This window comes from Venturia canescens, chromosome 3, assembly GCF_019457755.1.
Source record: "Venturia canescens isolate UGA chromosome 3, ASM1945775v1, whole genome shotgun sequence".
Taxonomy (NCBI): Eukaryota; Metazoa; Arthropoda; class Insecta; order Hymenoptera; family Ichneumonidae; genus Venturia; species Venturia canescens.
This window is the reverse complement of record NC_057423.1, coordinates 13,227,178-13,249,414: the sequence shown is the minus strand read 5'-3', so window position 1 is coordinate 13,249,414 and position 22,237 is coordinate 13,227,178. Positions and strand designations below refer to the sequence as shown.

At 37.0% G+C, this 22,237-nt stretch overlaps 1 protein-coding gene and 1 non-coding gene across 2 annotated transcripts in view; one reads left to right on the top strand and one right to left on the bottom strand.

Moving 5' to 3' along the window:
• The window catches only part of Ptr (Patched-related), a 32,920-nt gene extending 19,346 nt beyond the window's left edge, over window positions 1-13,574 (bottom strand). Inside the window, exon 1 of the mRNA XM_043413950.1 lies at window positions 12,628-13,574. The gene's annotated coding sequence lies outside the window, so the exon portion shown is untranslated. The remainder of the gene's footprint in view (window positions 1-12,627) is intronic.
• A 7,922-nt stretch (window positions 13,575-21,496) lies between these two features.
• Window positions 21,497-21,569, top strand: TRNAV-CAC (transfer RNA valine (anticodon CAC)). The gene has a single exon. It is a non-coding gene; the product is annotated as a tRNA-Val (tRNA).
• The last annotated feature ends 668 nt before the right edge of the window (window positions 21,570-22,237 follow it).

Below are 22,237 nucleotides of genomic sequence, written 5' to 3'. Positions count from 1 at the left end.
TTGTCACGTGTGTTGAGTTACATCAGGACACGGCAATTAAACTTGGCATATAATTGGCGTTGATTCGGCGCAGATTATAATCGAAAATATCTTGCTCATTTTTTCTGTTAAATAAAAGAGAAAAAACGATTTCCCCTCCATATTTTCTTTCGCGCTTAATAAATTAGTCCAATAGTCGTATTGACAGATTAATTATTACTTCTTAGCGAGTGATCGAGAGGCTTCGAGGACGCGAGAAAAAAGTGGTTGCACTCAAAGAGAAAGGAGAATTATTCATTTGAATTGAATGCATTCGTATCAGAAGAAAACGCTGCATAAAATCCATTTCGTTCGAGCATTTTGTTGAGTCACATCGATCCTTGGCGCAGGTACCAATAAAAAATCACGTGGAAATTCTAATATTATCTGCATAATAACTTTATTGCTGTACATGTGCTCATTTTTTTTAGTGATAATGCATAAACGTCCGTTTTAATAATCACTAGAGAATTTCAAGGCTTTCAGGGACTGCTGAAGACAGGCAGACGACCTGATACAGACTTGACCTACATTCACGCACTTTTCGCAATATTCATCTCCTCCCTTTTTGTTCGAATTTACCATCCCCTTTGATAATAACACTTCGATTATGAGTCTGCAATCGTTCGAGCATAAATATTCAGTTGGCCAAGATTAACGCATTCACGATGGCAATAAATTTACTCTCCACTGAACGTTTATTTTTTAGTGCTGCAGCATCTCAGCTCTGATGGGACGACTCGATTCTGGTTTGGGACACGTGGAAAAAGTTGTTGTTGCGATTCGCGATTGGAGAACTGTCGCTCAACTTTTAGTCAGATTTTCAAATTTTGTCATTCAATTTTTTGTCCGAGGTAATGGGTTTTATTTTATTTTTCTTTTCAATTAAACACAAATACATAAAAAATACTATTTCAGTGGTGAATTCGCAACTATGCGTAAATTCGGCAACACGATTATTTTGTTTTTTGACCGAACATCCTTCGTTTCGTTTCTGTACCGGAGGCGGTTATAATAAACATTATTCGAAATGAAGGAAGACCGTTCACTAAAAATTTCGAAGTCTTTCATCGTAATGATCTTTTTGTAAAGCTCGTTCTAAAACATTTCATATTTTTCATCGGCCAAATTATAATTTCCTGAAAGACAATTGAGGAGACTCGGAGGCAAACTGTGAAAGCTAATCGCATAATTACTTTGAGGTTTCTTACTCAAATTAACAATAATCGGGACCGCTTTGACACGAGGACTTCCGCTAATTTTGTTCCATTATTTTCGTTTTCATAGCACCTCTTTGACATTCTTCGTGCGCCGAACAAAAGACCTTTCAAAGTTTCCGAATTTCATTACGATTTGTGGCCACCGTTTTTTCACGCTCAAGTTTCATCGTAATTTCTTGTGTCACGATGACGCTTCGTACACTTCTTCATTCCCCACGATTTAGCGACATTATTTTTTGGCATCTCAACGATTTTCACAGCTTTTCATCAACTTTTTCTTCCTTCATTCCTTAATTGCAATGACCAAATTATTCTTCACCGTGAAACGTTTTAACCTGGATTCGAGAGTTCCGAAAAGAACGAAAAAATCCTTAAAACCAAATTGTCTTCCGGTTCAATTGTTGCTTTCAGTCTGTGCACGTTTTTTTCGAAGATTAATCATATCAGTTTACTCGTCGTTAGCCAGGAAGTTATTAATACTCGTTCAACGATTACTGAAAAATTGCGCAGATGTTTGAGAAGCAAAACGATTGTCTCGGCAGCTCGAAGGATCGAACAAAGCGCCCCCATCATGAGACCGAAATCGAAGGGAGAGTTCGAAAACGAGAAGGAAGTTTCTTCTTCGGTTACGAGGCCAAGAGCTTCCTGAGGGTGCTCAAAAGCAATCGGTCCGATTACCGGTCGCGTAACGGCGGTTTCAAGAGTTCGAAGAAGTGGGAACGCGGCCGCATTTTTCCTCCAAATTTATGACGATCGAAACAGAGATTCGGAGCTTATGCGGAAACTCGTGAAAAATGGGCCATTGAACCCGGAGGCCGAGATCTGCTCGTTCCGAAATATTGCGAAATTAAACCGGGACAAAATCCCGAGCGGAAAGTAAGCGGATGAATTTTGCTTCGTTTCTTTTCCCCTCATTTTTTTATAGCCCCGAGCCTTTCTCGAAGTTCAAAGGCTCTCGGTGGCGTCCCGAAATTGTACAAGATAAAAAAACGAGCGCTCAGCGCGCTCGGTGAAAGTTACTTAACTCATTATAGACTACCGCACTGTGATTGAATAACATTCTACGAAGAACAGATCTGCCTCACTTTCAGCACTTGCTCAGATTTAACAATGGAATTTACCACAAATTCGACTCGAATATGTCCTCGAGTACGAAATGTTTGAGCAAGTAATTAATCGATAATTCATCTGGTACTGAATCAACGAGTCGTTGCCAATACAGCTGCGAAAGAAACTTTTTTTAGACTGAAATTCAATGTTTTCGAATGAGAAACAAACCTGGAAAAATGGGGGGAACTAAAAGTACGGAGAACATTTATTTTCGGTGGCACAAACATCGAAAAGATTTTTCAAAAATTATGATTTCTGACAATTCGATAGAAAGACGATTTCTTCTCAGATCCTGATAGATTCTTGGCAACGTTTTTCAAATTTTATTGATACAAACACACGAATTTACGATCGATACATTTTTCTTACAGAATTCATTAAAAATTCCTCATCCCTATTTGACGTTACTTTCTTTTCTTTTTCACCTGAGATCGAGATGAAAGTGATGGATTATACGTGTTTAATTGGTTGTCGATGTCGTCCAGAAACTTCTCACCGATACTGAGCACTGGTGGCATATTAATTAGAAAAAAAGACGAAAATTATCGTAGAAACGAGCGTGGTTCGGCGACGCGCTCGTTCACTCCTTCCGATCCATCTGCGGGTTTTTCTTTCTGTGTTAATCTCAAGTCTGGTCTCGATCTTGATGAGTTTGACACAGAAATGATTTTTGCATTGCAAACGTTGTATTACACGGGTTTGCGAGTACGAAATGGAACTAAATGAGTTTTCTCGTGGCGAGAAAAAATAAATGGTCGAGTCTTACATAGCCAAATATGAAGTAAACGAAGAAACGTGAAAGCATTTCTCGAGAAAGGATTTTCCACTTTTATTATTTTTCGAGTGCATCAACACCGGTTCCCGTCTGCTGCCTGTATGTATAAGTAATTAGGAAAAATAAAAATGTACACGCACAAACTCAGCAGCTTTACAGTTGCAGCTCGAGCCTCGTATAATTACCAAGTGATTAAGGGAAAATACTTCAAACCATCAAATCATAAAGTTTCGGTATGATTTTTATTCGCCATCTGGGCCGAAATTAATGATGCTTCTCGCATTGTGTTAATTACGAGGAAAAAACAAAAGTGATAAAAATGCTACGGAATATAAACCGTTTCAAAATACCGTTCGTTCAATCTCGCACTTCCGCGAGTCCGAGTCAAGCGTGTAAACACGCTGTTTATAAGAGTATTTTAAAAATTCTGTTTGTGTGCATTTTTTCACGTACATCAACGATTTTTACTTCGAGATTAATCACGTAACGAATTCTGGTTCGTCGCTTAAGCAAAATAATGACATTTTTTCTCTCGCCACTTATCATTATCGGACGAATCGCACCAACATTTCCGCATACAATCGACCCGACTGATTTTATGTGCAAACGAAATAAAGTTAACGGCTGGATTAAAATATTGAGATGAGATTAACTACCCATCGAATGTGACGCGATTCAAAACAACGGAGAATATAAGAATTCGAAGAATACGTTCGTTTGACACAAATATATACTTGAGGAGTAACAAACAATCTTTAAGGATCATAAAATGAATGATCGAAGGTCGCAATTTTTTTTTATTTTTCTTTCTCATTTCTCTAATCTGCATCGTTGCAATGACGATCGAATATCTAGAGTCGCGGTAGCGACTCTGAGACAAGTGCGTGTATGTTCTGTCGAGTCGCTTTCGAGGAGTCTTTACAGGAGCAATAGTGTTTTTCAGCTATTTTCGATAACTTTAGAAATATATTTCTTTAATAATTAAATAATAATTACAGTAGTTCAGAAAATACCGCAAGTTGACATATTTTTTATTTTTTTTTCCTTTAGATCGCGACCTCTTCGAGCTCTGCAGCTTAACGCATTGAATATATGTTAATTATTTATTTTTTAAGGTAGTTCATGCACGAAGCGATTTTCTTAAGAAAGTCTTGAAATTTACACAGAGGTTAAATGGGTAGACGACTCACACACATTATTATAAAGGGTTCGCCTTATTGGTTGTTGAGATAAACGTGTTTAAATATGAAGAAAAGTACAAATGCGTGAAAAATCGTACTGTAACAAGGAAGTATATAATGAAGGTTTGGGAAAAAATTCGAGACGATTGTCTTACTAGTAATAAAGATATATTGCGTTAAGGAGGGTGAATCACGAAATCAAAATAATCAGAATTTGATAAAATTTGGTGATAACCTTCTTTGGCGTCAAGTATACAAATACAATTTTTTTCTAATTTTTTTACCACATGGTTATCGAATAATTGAGCGTTAAATCCAAGTTCTTATGCACGAGATGTATAACTGTATATATGGAAACTCTATGCTTATACACGTGAACTTTAGTGTTCAATTACTCGAGAGCTATGTGTGGTAGAAAAATCTAAAAAAATTTATATTGTCTTATATATTTTTAAGAATAAATTTACCAAATTTTATTAAACTCTTATAATTTTGAAATTTTTAATATTTTTAACATGATTTAGCATGGTAATATTGTATCGTCGCGATCCACCCCCATTGAAGATTGAACGAAATTGGTAATATAACCTCATATTTGCTTATTTCGCCATTTTGTTTCTTCTTGGCTTGGCCCATTCCTGTCACAGTTTTCTGTCTTTTCATCAATACTTTTTTCTCGATCTATTTCCTTTTGTGTTCTTTCTTTGCGTTTTATAATATGATTTTTTACATTAAAACTATAGTATTTTCGTCAGGGACGAATAAAATTTCGAGTTCAGTCAGTGATGGATCCCCGATTAATTAATGACTTGTAAATCCATTCGCCAAAATATAAGGAAAATATTTATTTACAACTTCGAGTTGAATTTAATCTTTAATTAGGAAGTAAAAATCGACCTAATTTCGACACCTATAAAATACAATCCTTGGGGAATGATCTACCTTAATTTCATCAAAAAACGTTGCATTTTTTCGCACACATGTTCACCCTTCAAAATATCTTCATAATCGTAAAGTGACAGCTCACCGTTGTGTTAAAAAATATTTTTTTGAGTTCACGACAAAAATAATATTATTAGTAATTGGTAGTGTATTTACCGTGCAGCGTTTGACGGACAAATTTTTGTTGTCTCTAATTTTTGGTTTATATTTTTTTTCGTTGGTTATTTTTTTGTAAATTTTTGTGATTATAATATTTTCTGTAGCAATTTGTTTTTGTAGTTTTTGTCGCTGTAATTTTTTGCGTCCAATTTCTTTCCTTTTGTAATTTTTTTGTTCGTAATGCGATGTGCTTGGTAACCTTTATTTGACAACGTTTTGTTTCTTGAATCGAAAGTCTTACAGCCTTTGATTTCCATGATTTCACAGATGACTGCTCAGAGAGCATAAATGTACTTGTCTCTAGTCTTTCAAGTTACGCTCAGATGTCAAAACTCTACGCGAAGTGAAGCAAAGCAGTTTGCAAAAATTTGCAATCCCATGGATAAATTCACATCAAAATGATAGTAAAAAATCTTCTTTTTACACTCCACCACCTTTCTCCAATGCTCCATTCGAAAAAGGCCTGAACGAAATTTTTCAATTGATCTGAATCCAAAAATGACTATGCACATTCAAAACTTCATTGGTTCATGAAATCGTCGTCTTTCATTCGATCATAGATCGTTCATCCTTTCTATCACGTTTCCAATTTTCGTTTCACAAAAAATCACAATACACTGAGAACCTCAAGCCATTATAGCCTTAGGGGAAAAAAATTCTGACAAAGGCCTGAAGGGTTGAACGTAAAAAATTGAGAAAAATACTTGTCCAACCAGGGCTAAAAAAAGGGTACTTGAAAACTCTAGAAACATTCAGCGATGATGAGTTTTTATTGGGAAGAAAATAAACGCTCAGGGTGAAGAAGCGCTTTTTATTTTCATCATACATAATGCGATGGTGACGAATATCAATGTGTCGTACACATACATGGAAGAGTGTGCGTGAGGTTTCCCGATTCTCAGAGACCCGCCTTCTGAATTTCGATTTCGACGTCGATTCGAAAATCCATAATTCAGTTCCTTCGAATGCATTTACATGATCTAAAGACGGCGATGATGACCGATTCCAACGAATCATATTGAGTTGATCATTTCTTCAGAATTCTGTCAGATATTTTACCAGAACGCAATCGAATTCGAAGGTACAGAACACGTTGATTGTTTCAGTCTCATCCAAAACTTTATCAATTTTCCCACGAACGTTTTTGAAATTTTATCGATCGAGGATAAATGATGTTACGATCGAAATGTCACGGCAGAGATTTTTGGAGTAAAAAAACCTGTTTTTTATTTTTCAAACATCTCATAAATTTTTGAAAAAAATCTTTTGAAATTTCTCTCATGCAAGACTGCTTTGTTTCGTTGGAAATAATAGGACGGAGGATTTGGGATTCTGGAGGCTTCGATTCGACTCGGAAAGACTCATACAAATGCATGGATGTTTAGTCAGCTCATACCTGCCTTAACCCCCGTGGTTAAACGTCTCTTTTCTCGGGGTCGAAGGCGTCGGGATAGGTGAGAATATTAATGGGGATAAAAGAGATGGAAGGAAAAAACATTCCCATCTCGATTCGAGAGGTCATCGTTAAAGATCGAGGCTGGATTCTCATAATCACTGGACTTTGTTTCATTTTCGATGTAAAGTGCATTCCCGATGTGTCTACGATGAGCATCGAGAGCCAGAAAGAATGAAAAGGAGTTTTGGAGATTGGGGAGCCGGAGAAAAAATGAAGATTGAAATTTCGGTAATTAGGTTCATTCGTGAACAACGACACAGAAGCTCGATAAAACCGTTGTTTATTTTACGTAAGCGTATAAATGTAGATTTTCTCGAGAGAGAAATCTTTCGGCTCGCGAAGATTGCAGCCGGTCGAGCGAAAAATATAAACGCCATGAGTGCATCACGCGAAAGTCTAAAGATATACGAATAAGACGCTCGGTTCGAGAGAAATCACAGTCGTTTTTTATTTCGTCTGTTTTTCTCATTTTTTCCTCTCCGTTGCAACAATACTCGTGCCACTTTTTCCAAACTTTGAGTTCTTCTTGTTTTTCTTTTCGGACGTTAATATGCAAATGGGTCGACTCTCAGAGCAAAAATACATCTCGCGATGATCGTAATCACGCTCGATTTCAGAAATGTTGACAACCTTGTCTCTCGATCCAGCAATCTCTTCGATTTTTCTCGCGATAGGAGCTGCATATACGCACTTACATTTCGCGGATATAGCAACAAATGCATCTCAACTCCGCGTCTTGAAAATCGCTTCAGGAGATCGAGAAAGGACTCTAAATTCCGCTGGGAATTTTCACATCGAAATATTCTCGCTCGCCCTTTTCTTTCTCCCGCAAAATCATTTTCTCCAATCTTTTTGTGAATTTCTCATCGATTTCATCGATTGCAAAATCATTATTTTTTCAGATCTTTTCTCCGCGAGCAGCTTTTGACAAAAAATCGTGACCCCGAGTCCGTTTGTACTTTTCTTTCATCATTTCGTTGTCGATTCTCGACAGTGGAATGTCAAGAATGAACATTTTGCAGAAGACCCCGACTACTTGGTCGTTTTTGAGATTTTATTAGCTTTTTTCGATAAAATAAAAGAAAAGTACGTCGTTCGACTTCGCATTAAGTTACCCGTAGACCGTAATAAAATTGCGTGTACAAAAAGGCTCGGATAGTAATAGTGAGTTATATCGAGCGATCGAAAAACCGGTCTAATTGAGAAACTGCAGAGCGTACACGTACTATCGCGATAGATATAAAAAAGCCACAGGTCCGAGCTATTACGATTGCTCAAGTAGTGCGCGCTTGATTTATATTATTTTTTATGTCAAACGAGCGTTGGCTAGTCGCAATAGTAATTCGTCTTGGGGCCCATTGCGTTCCTCGAGTTCGAGGAAATAGCGAAAAAAATGGGCGTATGAAAAGATGCTGAACAATTGGACCGAATGGACAGTTTTACGTCGCTCATTTCCATCGAAGTGAACGACCAGAGACGACATAACGACGCTATTAAATTCGTGAAAAATTGATTCAGGAAGTTTTAAAAAACTGTTTACAAACGATTCCTTAGGACAAAAAAGGAGCGCACGTGATGAATAAAATTAGGAAAAAATTCTTAGAGACGTAAGCGCGGAAATGTAATTCGATACTAAAAAGGTGTGAAGCAAACAACTTTTTGTCGAATTCCTGATAGCGAATAATAAGGCCAAATTCGAATGAAAATTTTATAAGACTTTTATCAAATGGTTTGCTTATTTTAATTAATGATCCAAAAAATAATGAAAAAAGACTGTTTTTTGCAAAAGTATCAACGAGGATTTCGTTTGTTCACTTCTTCCAGCCGATCTATTCAGCAACTCTGCAAAAGAATTGAGTATCCTCGCAAAGAAAAGGCAAATATAAATTCGAGTGAGAATGGAACTCGCGAGACAGTCTCGGTTTCTGTATTTCCTAAGGAGTTATACAAGAAGCGCATATTTGAATTCAAATAAGAGAAACGTTGTCCGCGATCTCGAGGTGCGTGGACCCCTCGAATTGAGCAAACGAGGACAGCGGAGGATTCGAGCTCACACACGTGTGCTGCGTATATTCATACCGAAAATGAAAATGTTACGCCTCTCTGGTTCTCTCCTTTTTTATTTCTTTCTCGTTCGCGACGACGAACGCGTGCGCGTTCTTCGACGTAACGGATAAATTGTACGCGATATCACTTCCGGATTGAAAGCGCGCGATCGTGAGCCGCGCGAGTCTCGATCGCGTGGACGACGGAGAGAGGAAATTGTACCTCAATTCAGCGATATGTGTTTTTGCATAAATATAAGTTTCAAATATGTACGTGCGAACTAAGCCATTAATGTTTCTTTCATTCTTCATTTCTCTGGAATAAAATTTCCAAACGATTATTTTAATGCACCAGTTGACTCGGATCGCTCCATAGCAATTTTGTTTTCAAATAATTCCTCTTCGATTTTCGAACTAAAACGCAAGAATTTTTTTCACTCACGAAATATCATATTGAGTAAGCTCGTAGTTTCTTATCGATCTTTCACTTTCACAGAAATTACCAGAATCTTATGATTCTCGAACGTTCTTCAAGGAACTTAGCCATTTGGAGAACAAACATTTGAAAGGAATGCCTTGGTTCATTATGTAAATAGATCATTCAATTCGAAATATATCGCGTAATTGATTGTATATAAATAAATTGAAATCGTTTAACTATTTAAGATAGTGGACGAAACGATTTTCTTAAGAAATTCTTGAAATTTACAGAGTTTGAATGAGTAGTCGACTGACACGCGTATCAAATTTTAAAGGGTTCGTCTCATTGATTATTGAGATAAACGTATTTAAATATGAAGAAAAATACACATGCGTAAAATATCGTTTATCTTTCCATATGACGAATGAACGTTTCTTACGAAGTTTATGAAAAAGTACACAATAACAATTAAAGTATATAATGAAGGTCTGGGAAAAAATTCGAGACGATTGTCTTTTACTAGTAATAAAAATATATTACGTCAAAGATTGAACGAAATTGGTAATGAGCACTCTTATTGTAACCACACATTTGCTCATTTCGGCATTTTGTTTCTTCTTGGCTTGGGCCATTTCTGTCATAGCCTTCTGTCTTTTTATTAACATTGTTTTCGATCCATTTTCCTTTGTGATTTCTCTTTGCGCTCTCTAAAGCGATTTTTTACATAAAAAAAACTCTAGTGTTTTAGCCAGGGACGAATGAAATTTGGGGTTCAGTAGGTGACTGATCCCCGATTAATTAATGGCTTGTAATTTCATTCGCCAAAAAATAGGTTGGAAAAATTTATTTACAATTTCGAATTAATAACTCTGACATTAATTTAGAGTGATAATATCTTTAATTAATGAGTAAAAATAGATTCAATTTAGGCACCCATGAAATACGATCCTACGGACATGATCTACCTTAATCGTTGAATTATGAATATTTCAAAATCATGCGATTCTACAATCCCATTTCGAACGTTCAATCTTTCCTGCGTTTTCTATACTTTCAGGAATTTATGAATTCGTGGATACTGACGTTAAATAACATGAACAAAATATTATTGAAACAGACCAAAACATGTTGTTCTGAGTCGTGTCATTTTTTTCATCGGTATCTTCAAATACGATTCAACCAATTAAATATCATTTTTCAGCCGACTCGTTAGACCCAAAAGAAGAATGATGTCATCGTTAAGATTAGCATTAATTTTCTCATTGAAATGATGACAAAATGGGCGAATAAGATCGGACAGGAATCAAGTTTTTGTGTGGAGTTCAATCTTTTGTTTAAAGGTCATTAAAATTGAATTGAACGATGAAGATATTTTTCCTTACGTTTGTTTAAAATAAAATTTGAAAAATTTCTTCACACCGAATACGAATTGACGGGTTAAAAATTATTGGAAGGTCAATTTTGAATGAACTTTTTGACAAAGTCTCGAGGTGAAAGAAAAGTCAGTGTGTGCTCGTATGTTTGTTCATTCGTATTGTATTCAAAGATCGTCGAACCATGCGTGAGTGTAGCAAAACAATGAAATTCTATACGTCCAACAGGAAGCGGAGCTCGAGACGACGACAGTTTGTAAATAATTATAATTACGATCAAACAAAAATTGCACCTGACATTCAACGTGCAACTACAATAGATATTTTTTGTTAAAAAAAAAAACGAAGTTCTGGTAGAGTGTCAACAGGCGATCGTGTCATCGCGACGCATCATGAATACGGAAAAGATGACATTTACGTATAGAAATCGCAGCACGACGTCGAATAACAATCGAAATATGGCGCAACGATAACGAGCACATGAACGATCTTGACATGAGGCAATTCGAATCACGACATAATCACACTTTTTGTTGGCCAAGGCTCATTCATTGTTGCTTAGCAATATATTCATTGAAGGCATTTAAATTTTATTGATTTTTCAGCATTTAGCAATTTGTTAACAGCGAATATTTTATTTCCAGCAATTTTCAGAATTTAGACATTCTTTAAATCTTGAGCTGCCTCCAGAGCTGATTGATATTATGAGGTAACAATTTTCACTTAGTTTCAAAGAAAAATTTTCACTATCTCATGATTTTGTGAACGCTAATCATGTCATCGTCCTATATTCGTAAGTAAAATTCACGAAGTTCATTGATTTTAAGCTTCAAAATTGTCATATTTTTTGTCCTTATAGAGTTCAAGAATATTTTATTCGCCGAGTAAAAAAAAACAAGTTATTGAAACAACGAAATGTGGTATTACTTGGGTGCCAATGAAATATATGATCATCACAATGTTAAACACGATTAAACGAATAAAATAGTATAGAATTTTTTATCTTATTATTTTATAGGATGAAGAGGAGGAGGGTGAACGATAAGAAAAAAATTAATAACTCTTTATTAACTTCAAAATAGAAATAAAAGTATACAACTTCAGTCTATCGTTTTTTTATGTACGTTTTTACGTCATTCAAGCTGAAATTCGACTCGGCAAGGGTAAGAGTTTTCAGATCAATCTTATCCACAGAAAATCACGATAATTTTTTTTTTTTTTAATTATATTCACGTCACTAATCGCACTATTCAATCCCGGACGAGCCCCCAAAATTGTAGTGTTTATAAATGGGATCGCGATAATGACTGATTATAATTAAGAAATAAGAAAAAGAATTAGTCATTTTTGTTAATCATTCCAATTGAATTCTCCACATCGATCTGCCCTTTGAAGAACTTCGAATGAAGAAAACTTTCCCAATAACATCAACTGCTACTGAATCAACAATTTTTTTTCTCAGTGATACAATCCATTAATTGAATTCGAAAGAACTTGGTGAAAAACATAAATTGAAAAATCGTTATCCGACGAAAATGGGTTCGATGTAATCTCGGAATCGGAATCGACTTGATCGTCAGAGTGCACAGTTTAAACTCCCCTTGGTGGCTTTACGAGATTGGTATGGGCATATTAATAACGTCATTTGCTCCGCACGTTTCCCCTTTGTAAAAGGCATCAGTTATTGAACCACCTCTGTAAAACGAACAGTATGTTGGGAGAGGACTTGAGCTCTAGGTACGTGAGCTCGGAGGGGTTTTTTTACACTTAAAAAACGACGAGCATTACAGTTGACTGACCGTTAAAACAGTGTCGTTGTGTCTATGTACATAGATGATGAAAAGAGTCGATAAAAGCTTCGAGACAGTTGGGAACAAAATGGAAAAATCGGTATAAAAAAAGCAGGAGAATGTTCATGGGAGCTCACCTTGTCGTTGGATCGAAAGTGGTGTGTGAAAGGTTGAATTAAAATTCCCAGATTCCTCGATCAGCAAATGCACGAGTTCGGTAACGATCGGTAATAGAAAAAAAAGCACACCGACAGTTCGGAAAACTGGGGAATATCACCTGCACGTCTTTGCACGATTCGCCATGTTAATCGACACTCGTTGAATCACACAAATTTCGGCAAATACTCGGTGCAGGAACGATACCGATCGCGCGTGCTCTGCCGAAAATCGGTTGCTCCAACCGGCCGAGACCTGGCCGATGTGATTCGCAGGTAATTCACGATAAATCGACGCTTTTTTCTTACCGATCTTTTACCGATTTCACCGATTCTTCGATTACTTCTCGTACCCGTTTAACGAGTTGTTCGATCTTGAATTAATTGCTTCCTTTTTCGATGATCGGTAAACGCCGGTTTGTAAACGAAACTGAGTTCCTTCACCGCGCCTCCTACCGATGGTAGAGACCGAACTCGATGGAGTGTAGACTTGCACTGAGCTCGTGCCACCACGGGGTATGCTCTCCTGCGACTTTCAAGTAGCCGCGCGCGCGCTCCTCCGTTCAGTCTCTTCCTCTCCGCTCTGTCTACGCAGAGTTTCTCTCTCCCGCGTATATCTTTACCAGGCAGCACCACCACGCGAAAATCGTCATCGTTCACCGCGATCCCCTTTCTTTCACGATCCCTTTCCTCCTCGCCTCTTCACCCCTTTCTTCGTATTAATGAAGCTTTTACTCAATGTATTTCATCTCGAGATCCTGTTCGCTCGGGATTACCGATCCCAGTCGATTGGACCGATAAATTTATGAGTATTAACCTATTATTGAGAACTGAAGAGCTCGAACCGGTCGCCTATTACGCTGTGGAGGGTCATCGGTATCCGGCTTTTTGGAGTCGAAATTAAAAACGTCTTTCCCAAATACATCCGGTTACGAATCTCTGCAAATTTCAATCCAAGATTCGATCTCGAATGATTTTTATCCCCTCATCGTTGTAGCTGACATTTTATTAGACACTCGTGTCAGTATTGATTGAGTAACGTTGATCGACACTTTTTCAGTTGAAACCTGAATCCTCATTTTCGATCGTCTGCACCGAAAATTCTTCAGACTTTTGTGCTTTGCATCGGTTTAATCCTCAGTCATTAATTATTTGAATAACGAAAATATTCATTGTTTCAATTTGTGTAAATGTTGTGACGAAAAAATTCAAGCAGCGTTACCAAAAAAATGATTTTTTCCCGTTTAATTAAGGGACAGAGTTCCCCAGGAAATTTTAGTAACGTAATTTACTTATCGAGTTACTTTCGATAACTTTTCTCCCGATCAGAATTGATTTCGACATTCGGTATTGATCGAGAAAAACCGAAAACTCATTTCATTGGGGACGTTTGTTGAAATTTAGAAGATAATAGAACAAAATTGCATATTAGGAATCAATCATAGTTTTTATCAATTTACGTGTGGAAATCAATGTTTTTGGCTTTGTGAAAGAAAATTTTCCGAATTTTCAATCGCAACTGTCAAAACCCATTAAGCTAGTTCTGAGCGTACACGCACGGGCTAAAAGTTTGGGCCGCGGCGTACAATAAAAATCCAGTATTACCGTAGCGTCGAGCCTCGAAATGTCAGTGTTCCCCAAAATCTTATTTATTCCTCACGAGAGAAGTTAAAAAGTGTTCAAACGACAATTCAACCGAGAAAGGTGGTCGAACATTTGAGAAAAGAGCTTTCATATTGTTTTCCATAACGCCCATCGCAGTTCGCCGCACCGTACACTGTTGCCGCGTCGTCACAGCTGGTCTGCGCGCGCTCCGCGTCACGTAAAATTAACACGGTTAATCAGTCGATATCTCCGAAACTGGATGGCCAAAAATTACCATTTTTTAAAATATTAATCCCACAATAGTACCGAACACACGACAGATTTTATTTCAAACTCGTAAGATCCGTTTAGCGTCAGTTATAAGAAATGTAAACAAAGTGCTATCCAGTGACGCGTTGGGTCCAAACCGCGTCCGAAATGACCCATTTTTAATCGCAAATATCTCGAAAACTGAATGGTGAATCGATTTAAACTTTGGCACTCGGTCCGTGAAGGCTATTGTTACACTGTATTTAAATTTCAGCCGATTCTTAAGACTTCGACAAAAGTACATAACTACCTTAATATTCCGGCTGTCTTGTTATATTCGCTCAATGCGTTTTTTTATTTCGATCCACCTATATATAGACGAGTAAACTATAGGAAGGATGTTACAAACTGGATAAGTGTCACGCTGTTGCGTCGCACATTATCCATGGTGTGCGAGCAATAAAGAGTTTGCCCCTTTCGTTAATATCGTCGTACAGCATACACACGTATAATAATTTAACGTTCTACACTCAAATACATTCACAGATTTAGATATGTGCATTCAACACGTGTCTATATCACTCGCTAAATATTAAACGGATCCATTCGAAAACACTCTTCAAGTTGAACAGGCGCATCCGAACACGAATGTCTTTTTGATCGTGAAAAATGTAGAGTCGCGGTAGCGACTCGTGACAAGTAAATTTATAAAATTTTCTTGTCACGATTGCTTTCGAAAATTTGTTTATTTATTGGTGAAATCATTACAGAGGATATTAGAGGAAGCTCGCGTATTTTTTATTTTTTTTTTTTCGTTCGTACGTGACGACTCAGAACTCTGTAGCTTAACTCTTCGTGATGGTTTTAATATTATTTTGACGTTGCGTAAATAATTGTGCGTGTTTCAAATGTTCAATCTTTATTTGTTTTATTATTAAATTTATTGAGATTTGCTAGCAATAGTTTTTAAATCCTTCAACGAAATATGCTAATTTTGAAAGATAATATTTTTTTTCATTCATCTCAAATTTTTTTAATGAGAATTTGTACTCTTTCTTATCATCGTACAGCCAATGGATTATCGGAAAAATTGTGAAAAATAAATGAAAATCGATGGAAAATTGAGAAAAATTTACCGCCCATCAGTCCCTCGAATGCTCTGTTTTTAGATTTTAGTTGAATCGTTATGGAAATTTGGAGAAAGACATTATTTTTCGGATGAAAAATTACGTGAATTAAATCCTCGTGGCAGTACGTCGAGCTGGTTCTCCCGCGAATCTTGTCGAAGCTGACCCACTTGCTGACAATTACGAAACGTTAGCGGAATATTTTGTGAACCGTGAGTTTTTATGGTACTTTCTTGTTAAAAGAGAAACGAAAGGAAAAAAGCATTTGGCGCGGATACGCAGAATGAAATGTTTTGAAGGAAACTCACGAAACAGATATCGTGCGTCACTGTGTGTCGATTATTCTGGAAATGTCATTGTTATTTGCGCCCCTGTTTATACTTCCTTTAATCTTTGCTTCCTATTTTTCTTTGTTATCTTTCCCAAGAAACAAGCGCACGAGATGTGGCACCAAACGACTCGTCACTTTTGTCCGCATTCCTCAATCAAATTTTCCTCGTATAAATAACGTCAGAAATTTTCAAACATTCAAACTGTGGCTCCATAGCATTTTTTTAGTAAATGATTTCGTCGCTTTTTCAACGAGGAAATGCTTGCGGAACTCCACCTTAAAAACATCGTTTTTTAATATTATTGTTATTCGGGAGACGTTTTTATTGAGGAAAAAGAATGAAGAAAATTGGTTTCCGATAGATAAGAAAATAATTGCTTGGGAAATGGGAAAAATTATTTATTCCAATCAAATCCTTCGAAGTTCGTTCGATTCTTAAATACGAATGTTTGTCGTTAATGAATGAATTTTTTATTATTCCGTACGAGCTCTTATTCGAAGCTGAAATTTAGTGCTTGCTTAGAATGAGGAATAATTTTCCAACCTGACAAATCTCAAACGTAGATGGGTAGATCGTTAAGATTTTTCGATTCCGATCTTTCGGCGATTCGTGATCAAAGATCGGAACCCGCGGTAGGGATGAAAATGAGACTCGTAATGATGCAGGAAGGGGGCATGAAGAAAGAAAGATTTTCCGAGTTGAGAAGGTACGCAAAAAAAAAGATGATTGACCGACGAAATTCGGTGCCTCGTTGGACTCACAGCCTCCGCTCCGGCCGAGTACACTCACACCAAAAAGTTTGGAAATTCGTATGAGAAAAGGAATCTGAATTTAGGAAAAAAGGAAGATAAAAAATGGGAGTCCATCGATCAGTAAAAATCGGCTTCGTACGATAATGATCGAACGCAACAAATCATTGGAATCATTGAATTTGTTCAGTTTCAAAACTTTACCCCAAAAATAAGAATAAAATGAAAATTATTCATTTTATTATGAAAAAATCAAATTTATTGATTTCTTCTAATTGCCTTGTTTTTTACAAGCTCCCTTGTTTTTTAAATGTTGTTCAAGCTTGTTGCTGGAATAAAAATGAATTCTGAAACTTTTTAAAGATAGTGTATAAGGCCTGATGATGTTCCCCTCATCGTTTCGTTCATCCCCATCCAAGTATTTTTCAATACGATTTTACCTGCCGGTTGCTCCCAGGTATAGAGATTGATCGCGTGGAAATTCTGAGAAATGGGCAACGTATGGGTGGAGGAAAAAAATCCCCTTTCATTTGATTGTTCTTTCGGTGCTGCTCGGTCCCTTCGTTCAATTTTATTCAGGCAGAAGGGGGTGGTATGAAAAGGCATTTTAAATGATCCACGTGAGTTTTGACGTATACGAGTTACTCAGTATGAACCGTTCGATTGTGAGCAGAGAAAATATCGTCGAATTTTACGAATTTTCTCAAGTTTTTTCCCCACTTTTTTGACCCCATGACCGCTCAGTTTATTTGGCAACTTAAGCGTGAATCTGCGTAAAAAATTGGGAAAAATGTTCGTTTGTTTTTAACGATTTATCGCATTCTGGTGAAGGGTGATCAAACATTTATTTTTCCAGGGTTAAGGGTAATTACAAAGATCGAGACTGACCCTCGAGACTGAGAAACAAATTGGGGGCGTCACTGTCTTAATGGTATCACAAGGTTACCTATCCGTCATTGGATGCGCAGACACCGAAGATCCTTGGGAAATCACGGGCTCGAAGGATCTGCCCATAAATGCTACTTGAGGCATTCTTACGCAATTCAACGAGTACGAGATCATGAGGGGCTTTTTTATGACGACGATCTAACCGAACTTTGAAAATCGAAATAGAATTGTTTTTCATAAAAGAGCATTTGAATTTTTTTAATTCTCCATTTAATAAAATTCTCAATATTTTTCGGCTTTTTCTTAACGCATTTATGTTTCAAATCACGCCAATAACATTTTCGAAACGAAAGTAAATCATTCCAAATGGAATATTCGTTAAAGAATAATAATAAAAGTGTTCGATTCTAAAGTTCCTTTTTCGATTTCCGTCGAGGGAAAAATCAACAGAAAATTTGAACGCTTACAACACCGACAACGAATGAATCGGTTTGACGTTTCTCTTCAAGTAATATTCAGCATTAGTCGATAAAATATATTCTGCACGATCCCAAAATAATGATTAAGGTAGACCATGCCCGCAGGATCGTATTTTATAGGTGTCTAAATTGGGTCGATTTTTACTTATTAATTAAAGATATTATCACTCTAAATTAATTTCAGAATTATTCATTCAAAATTGTAAATAAATTTTTTCAATTTATCTTTTGGCGAATGAAATTACAAGCCATTAATTAATCGGGGATCCATCACTGACTGAACCCCAAATTTCATTCGTCCCTGGCTAAAACACTGGAGTTTTTTATGTAAAAAATCGCTTTAGCGAGCGCAAAGAGAAAACACAAAGGAAAATGGATCGAAAAAAAAGATGTTGCCCAAGGTGAAATGGCCCAAGCCAAGAAGAAACAAAATGTCGAAATAAGCAAATGTGAGGTCATAAGAGTGCTCGTTACCAATTTCGTTCAATCTTTAACGTAATACTTCTTTATTAATAGTAAAACAATCGTCTCGAATTCCCAGACCTTCACTACATGCTTCATTGTTATTGCGTACTTTTTTATAAACTTCGTAAGAAGCGTTCATTCGTCATATGGAAAGATAAACGATTTTTTACGCATGTCTATTTTTCTTCATATTTAAACACGTTCATCTCAATAACCAATAAGACGAACCCTTTAAAAATTGATAAGCGTGTCATTCGACTGTCCATTTAAACTCTGTGTAAATTTCAAGACTTTCTTAGGAAAATCGTTCCGTGTATGAACTACCCTAAAACGCGTGTGGTAAAAAATGGAAAAATAAGAAGTTATTAACAGGTCACAATAACTTTTTCCTATGAGTAATTTTGAGCAAAAAGAAACCGCAATTAGATGAAAGCTAATGAGAGGATTTAAAAAGTAAGAATCACGATAATTCACCGAACTCACGATAATCGTCCTCATATAGGAACGAGAGTGAATCTCAATATTCCGATTTTCTTCTTTAACTAAATATAATTGTGAGACCGCTCCGGTCGTGAAAACCTGTTAAAGCCAGAAAAGCATTAAGGCACTTTAAAAGCCCACTCCATAGGTCTGGAACACCCCATGACTGTAAAAAATGTACACGCGCGAGTGTATATTTACGTGTGTACTCCATGTGAACCCTCGTGAAAGGTATAATCATGAATGATGCTTTCTTTACTCGAAGACATACGAGGGGCACATAAAGGGAAAAGTGAGAAAAGGAACGAGACGAAGAAGAAGGAGAAGGAGACCGAGAAGACGAAGGTACTTTACGTGAGAGCGGATGCTGACGTCACTTGTGCTATGATCTACCACCGAGTGTAGGATGAGGCAAAAGGGCGAAGAGGGGGAGGAGGGAAGAGGCAAAAGAAGAGTAATCCATCACGAAGTAGTTGCTCGACGGTATACAACCACCCGTAAATATTCCATTTAAGCTTGATGGCTAGATTGTTCCTCCAGAGTTGATGGTCAGACTCTAAATAAGTCTCGTATCAAACTGAGTTAGTTGTCGGAACGAAATTTATATTTACACACAACACGTGCTCTGTACTTTGCGAAAATACGTACTCGACTTCAACGGAGTGTACTTCGTGAAGTAAAACTTTTTTCTTCATTCGTCCAGTTCATTGGGATGGCGGTGTCGTTTGAACGCTGTGACATCAGTCATTTTATAGCATTTTTTCAATGCCAACGAGAGACGTTCGAATTACGGTCTTGACTCAATTGTCAAGTTTACTGTTTCGACGACTGAGCTTTTTGGCTCTACCATCGTTTGGGTTGTCCCTTCACTAATTTAGAGTTTATCATTTCTACTCGATCGGAAGCTTTTCTTGCTGATGACAAACCATTTTCTCTTGCGTCGTTGCTTCCCGGCAGTCGATTTATTTAACTTCCGTAATTGTCAAAGTTTTTGTTGAATTTCTTAGGTAATTGATTGAATTTCGTTATGTTTTTCCTTCGTTGGTTTCTGAAATTTTTATTTTTATTTATTTTTTTTCAATTAGAAATAAAATTTGAATACTTTTTGGTTAAAATTCGTCAAATTTCGGCGTTACTTTCGTATTTTGTTTCTGCGTAATCCGTCTCGTTCGAAACGGGAAATTTGATTAGTTTTCGAAATTGTTTATTTTTGTTGGTCCTCCGATCATTATTCATTTATTTTCACGGATACAGCGAGGAATAATAAGATCAATTATTGTAATCCGTGCCGCGAAGGTTCTACGAACTACTCTGATTGGTGATTCAACGCCGTCCTCTTAATAAGCTCTGTGCAGCACGAGATCGTACTTGCGAGCGTTGAATCTCGCGCCCACGCAATCATACTCTTATCGTGACAGTCCAATGCTCGGATAGGATCGCTCTCCATATTGTTTCGAGTCGAGACACTTTTTTCTCGTCGCAGGCGAAGCGTTGACTGATTAATCCAAGATTTTTTGAATTTTCTTTCGTTTAATAACGACCAAGTCATGAAAGCTTTTGACGTTTCCGGATGAATGAGAAAAGGCATTGTCTGGATTTTCATGTTTCCGTGACTTCCGCTTTTCATTGTAATTAATAATCGAGCGCCCGCATCTCGCTCGTTTTCCTCACTCGCGAGCGGAAGTTCAACGTAGCTTTGAATTCTTCTGTTTTTACACATTCGTGTTTTCATTCAGTGACCTTGAAATATTGAAGATAAATTGCTCGACGATTCCAATTCACTTTTTTTCCATTTACCAGACCGCTCTGTAATGGTCTCCCAAATGTTATAATAACGATTTAATAATCGATCTTTCAATGTTTTTAACGAGATTGAGAAACCGGTTGTACTTGAGGATCGATTACGATCCCGAAAATCGCATATCAGAGCGAGCCCTCGAGCGGTTCGTTGATTAATGGATATGTAGAAAAAGTAACACATAAAAATCGACGTTTACGGCTGCTGGAAACGTCGTAATTGATTTTTCACTTACGTATTCACCTTCAAAATACTTCCATGTGGGCTGCTGCTCATGTGGGCTTAGAAAAAAACCTGCTCATGATTTCAAGAGTGACTGCGATAAAAAAATGACGTTCTTTAATCGAATATTTTTCGAATCGCGACAGATACGAAAAAATATTTCATAACTTGAAAGCAACTAGCAATCACACGAGAAAGAATTTTTCTTCCATCGTTTCTTCGCGAACGATTAAAAATTGATTTTTTAAAGACGACTTTCAATCGATCTTTGCTCATCTTTAAAAAATTCGTTTTTTTGCTAATTTTAATATTTTCAATCCATACAAAGTGAGAGTGAAGAATCGAAGTCCAAGATGGCTGATAGAAATACTCGATTTTTGAAGTTTTTTACTCCAAAAAATTCTTATTTCTTATTTGTGCTTTGTATAAACTAAAATTGAACCTTCTCTGCCAGCTCGTTTCCGTAGTGTAGTGGTTATCACGTGTGCTTCACACGCACAAGGTCCCCGGTTCGATCCCGGGCGGAAACATATTTTTAACGTTTTTTTTGCAAATTTTAGTCAAATTTAATCCGAGTTCGATAAAATTGAGTGGAAGGAAAATATAAGTGAACTAACTTAAGTAATATTTTCATTTGCAATTCCAACGTCAGATTCAACAGCGTTGCAGTAACTTTTTTTTATTTATTTCTAAGCACAGCTCGGATCCGAACGTAGCCGAAAGCTTTTAACTCTCACTCGAGGTTATAGTGACACGCTTCGATACTCTTTCACCCGTTAATTAACCGTGATAAGCGACGACGGCAATTTTTTTCCTACCGTATCAGTGGAGCGAGATTCACACTGTACCGGAAGATGGGATCGATTCGCGCATGGCACTACGACAAAGGAAAACAGATTCGGTAGATAAACAACGCGGTTCGAAAAACTGTTCTGCATATTTGCTATCATTTTTTCCAATTATGTGCAATTGAAGCGGGTAAACAGTACGTTCACGTTGAAAACGACAGCTCTTCATATTGTAGCAGCCAAAACTTCGAGTATTGGAGGAACGATTCGATTGTAAGATCGTTTGAAGGAACAAAATATCCGAAAATCGAAAATACGAAGGATCTTGTTGTCCCGATCGTCGCCATTTTGTGATTTTTTTTTAATATCACGTTAAAAACGGCCAACACATTTTTCACTAGAAAACGGTA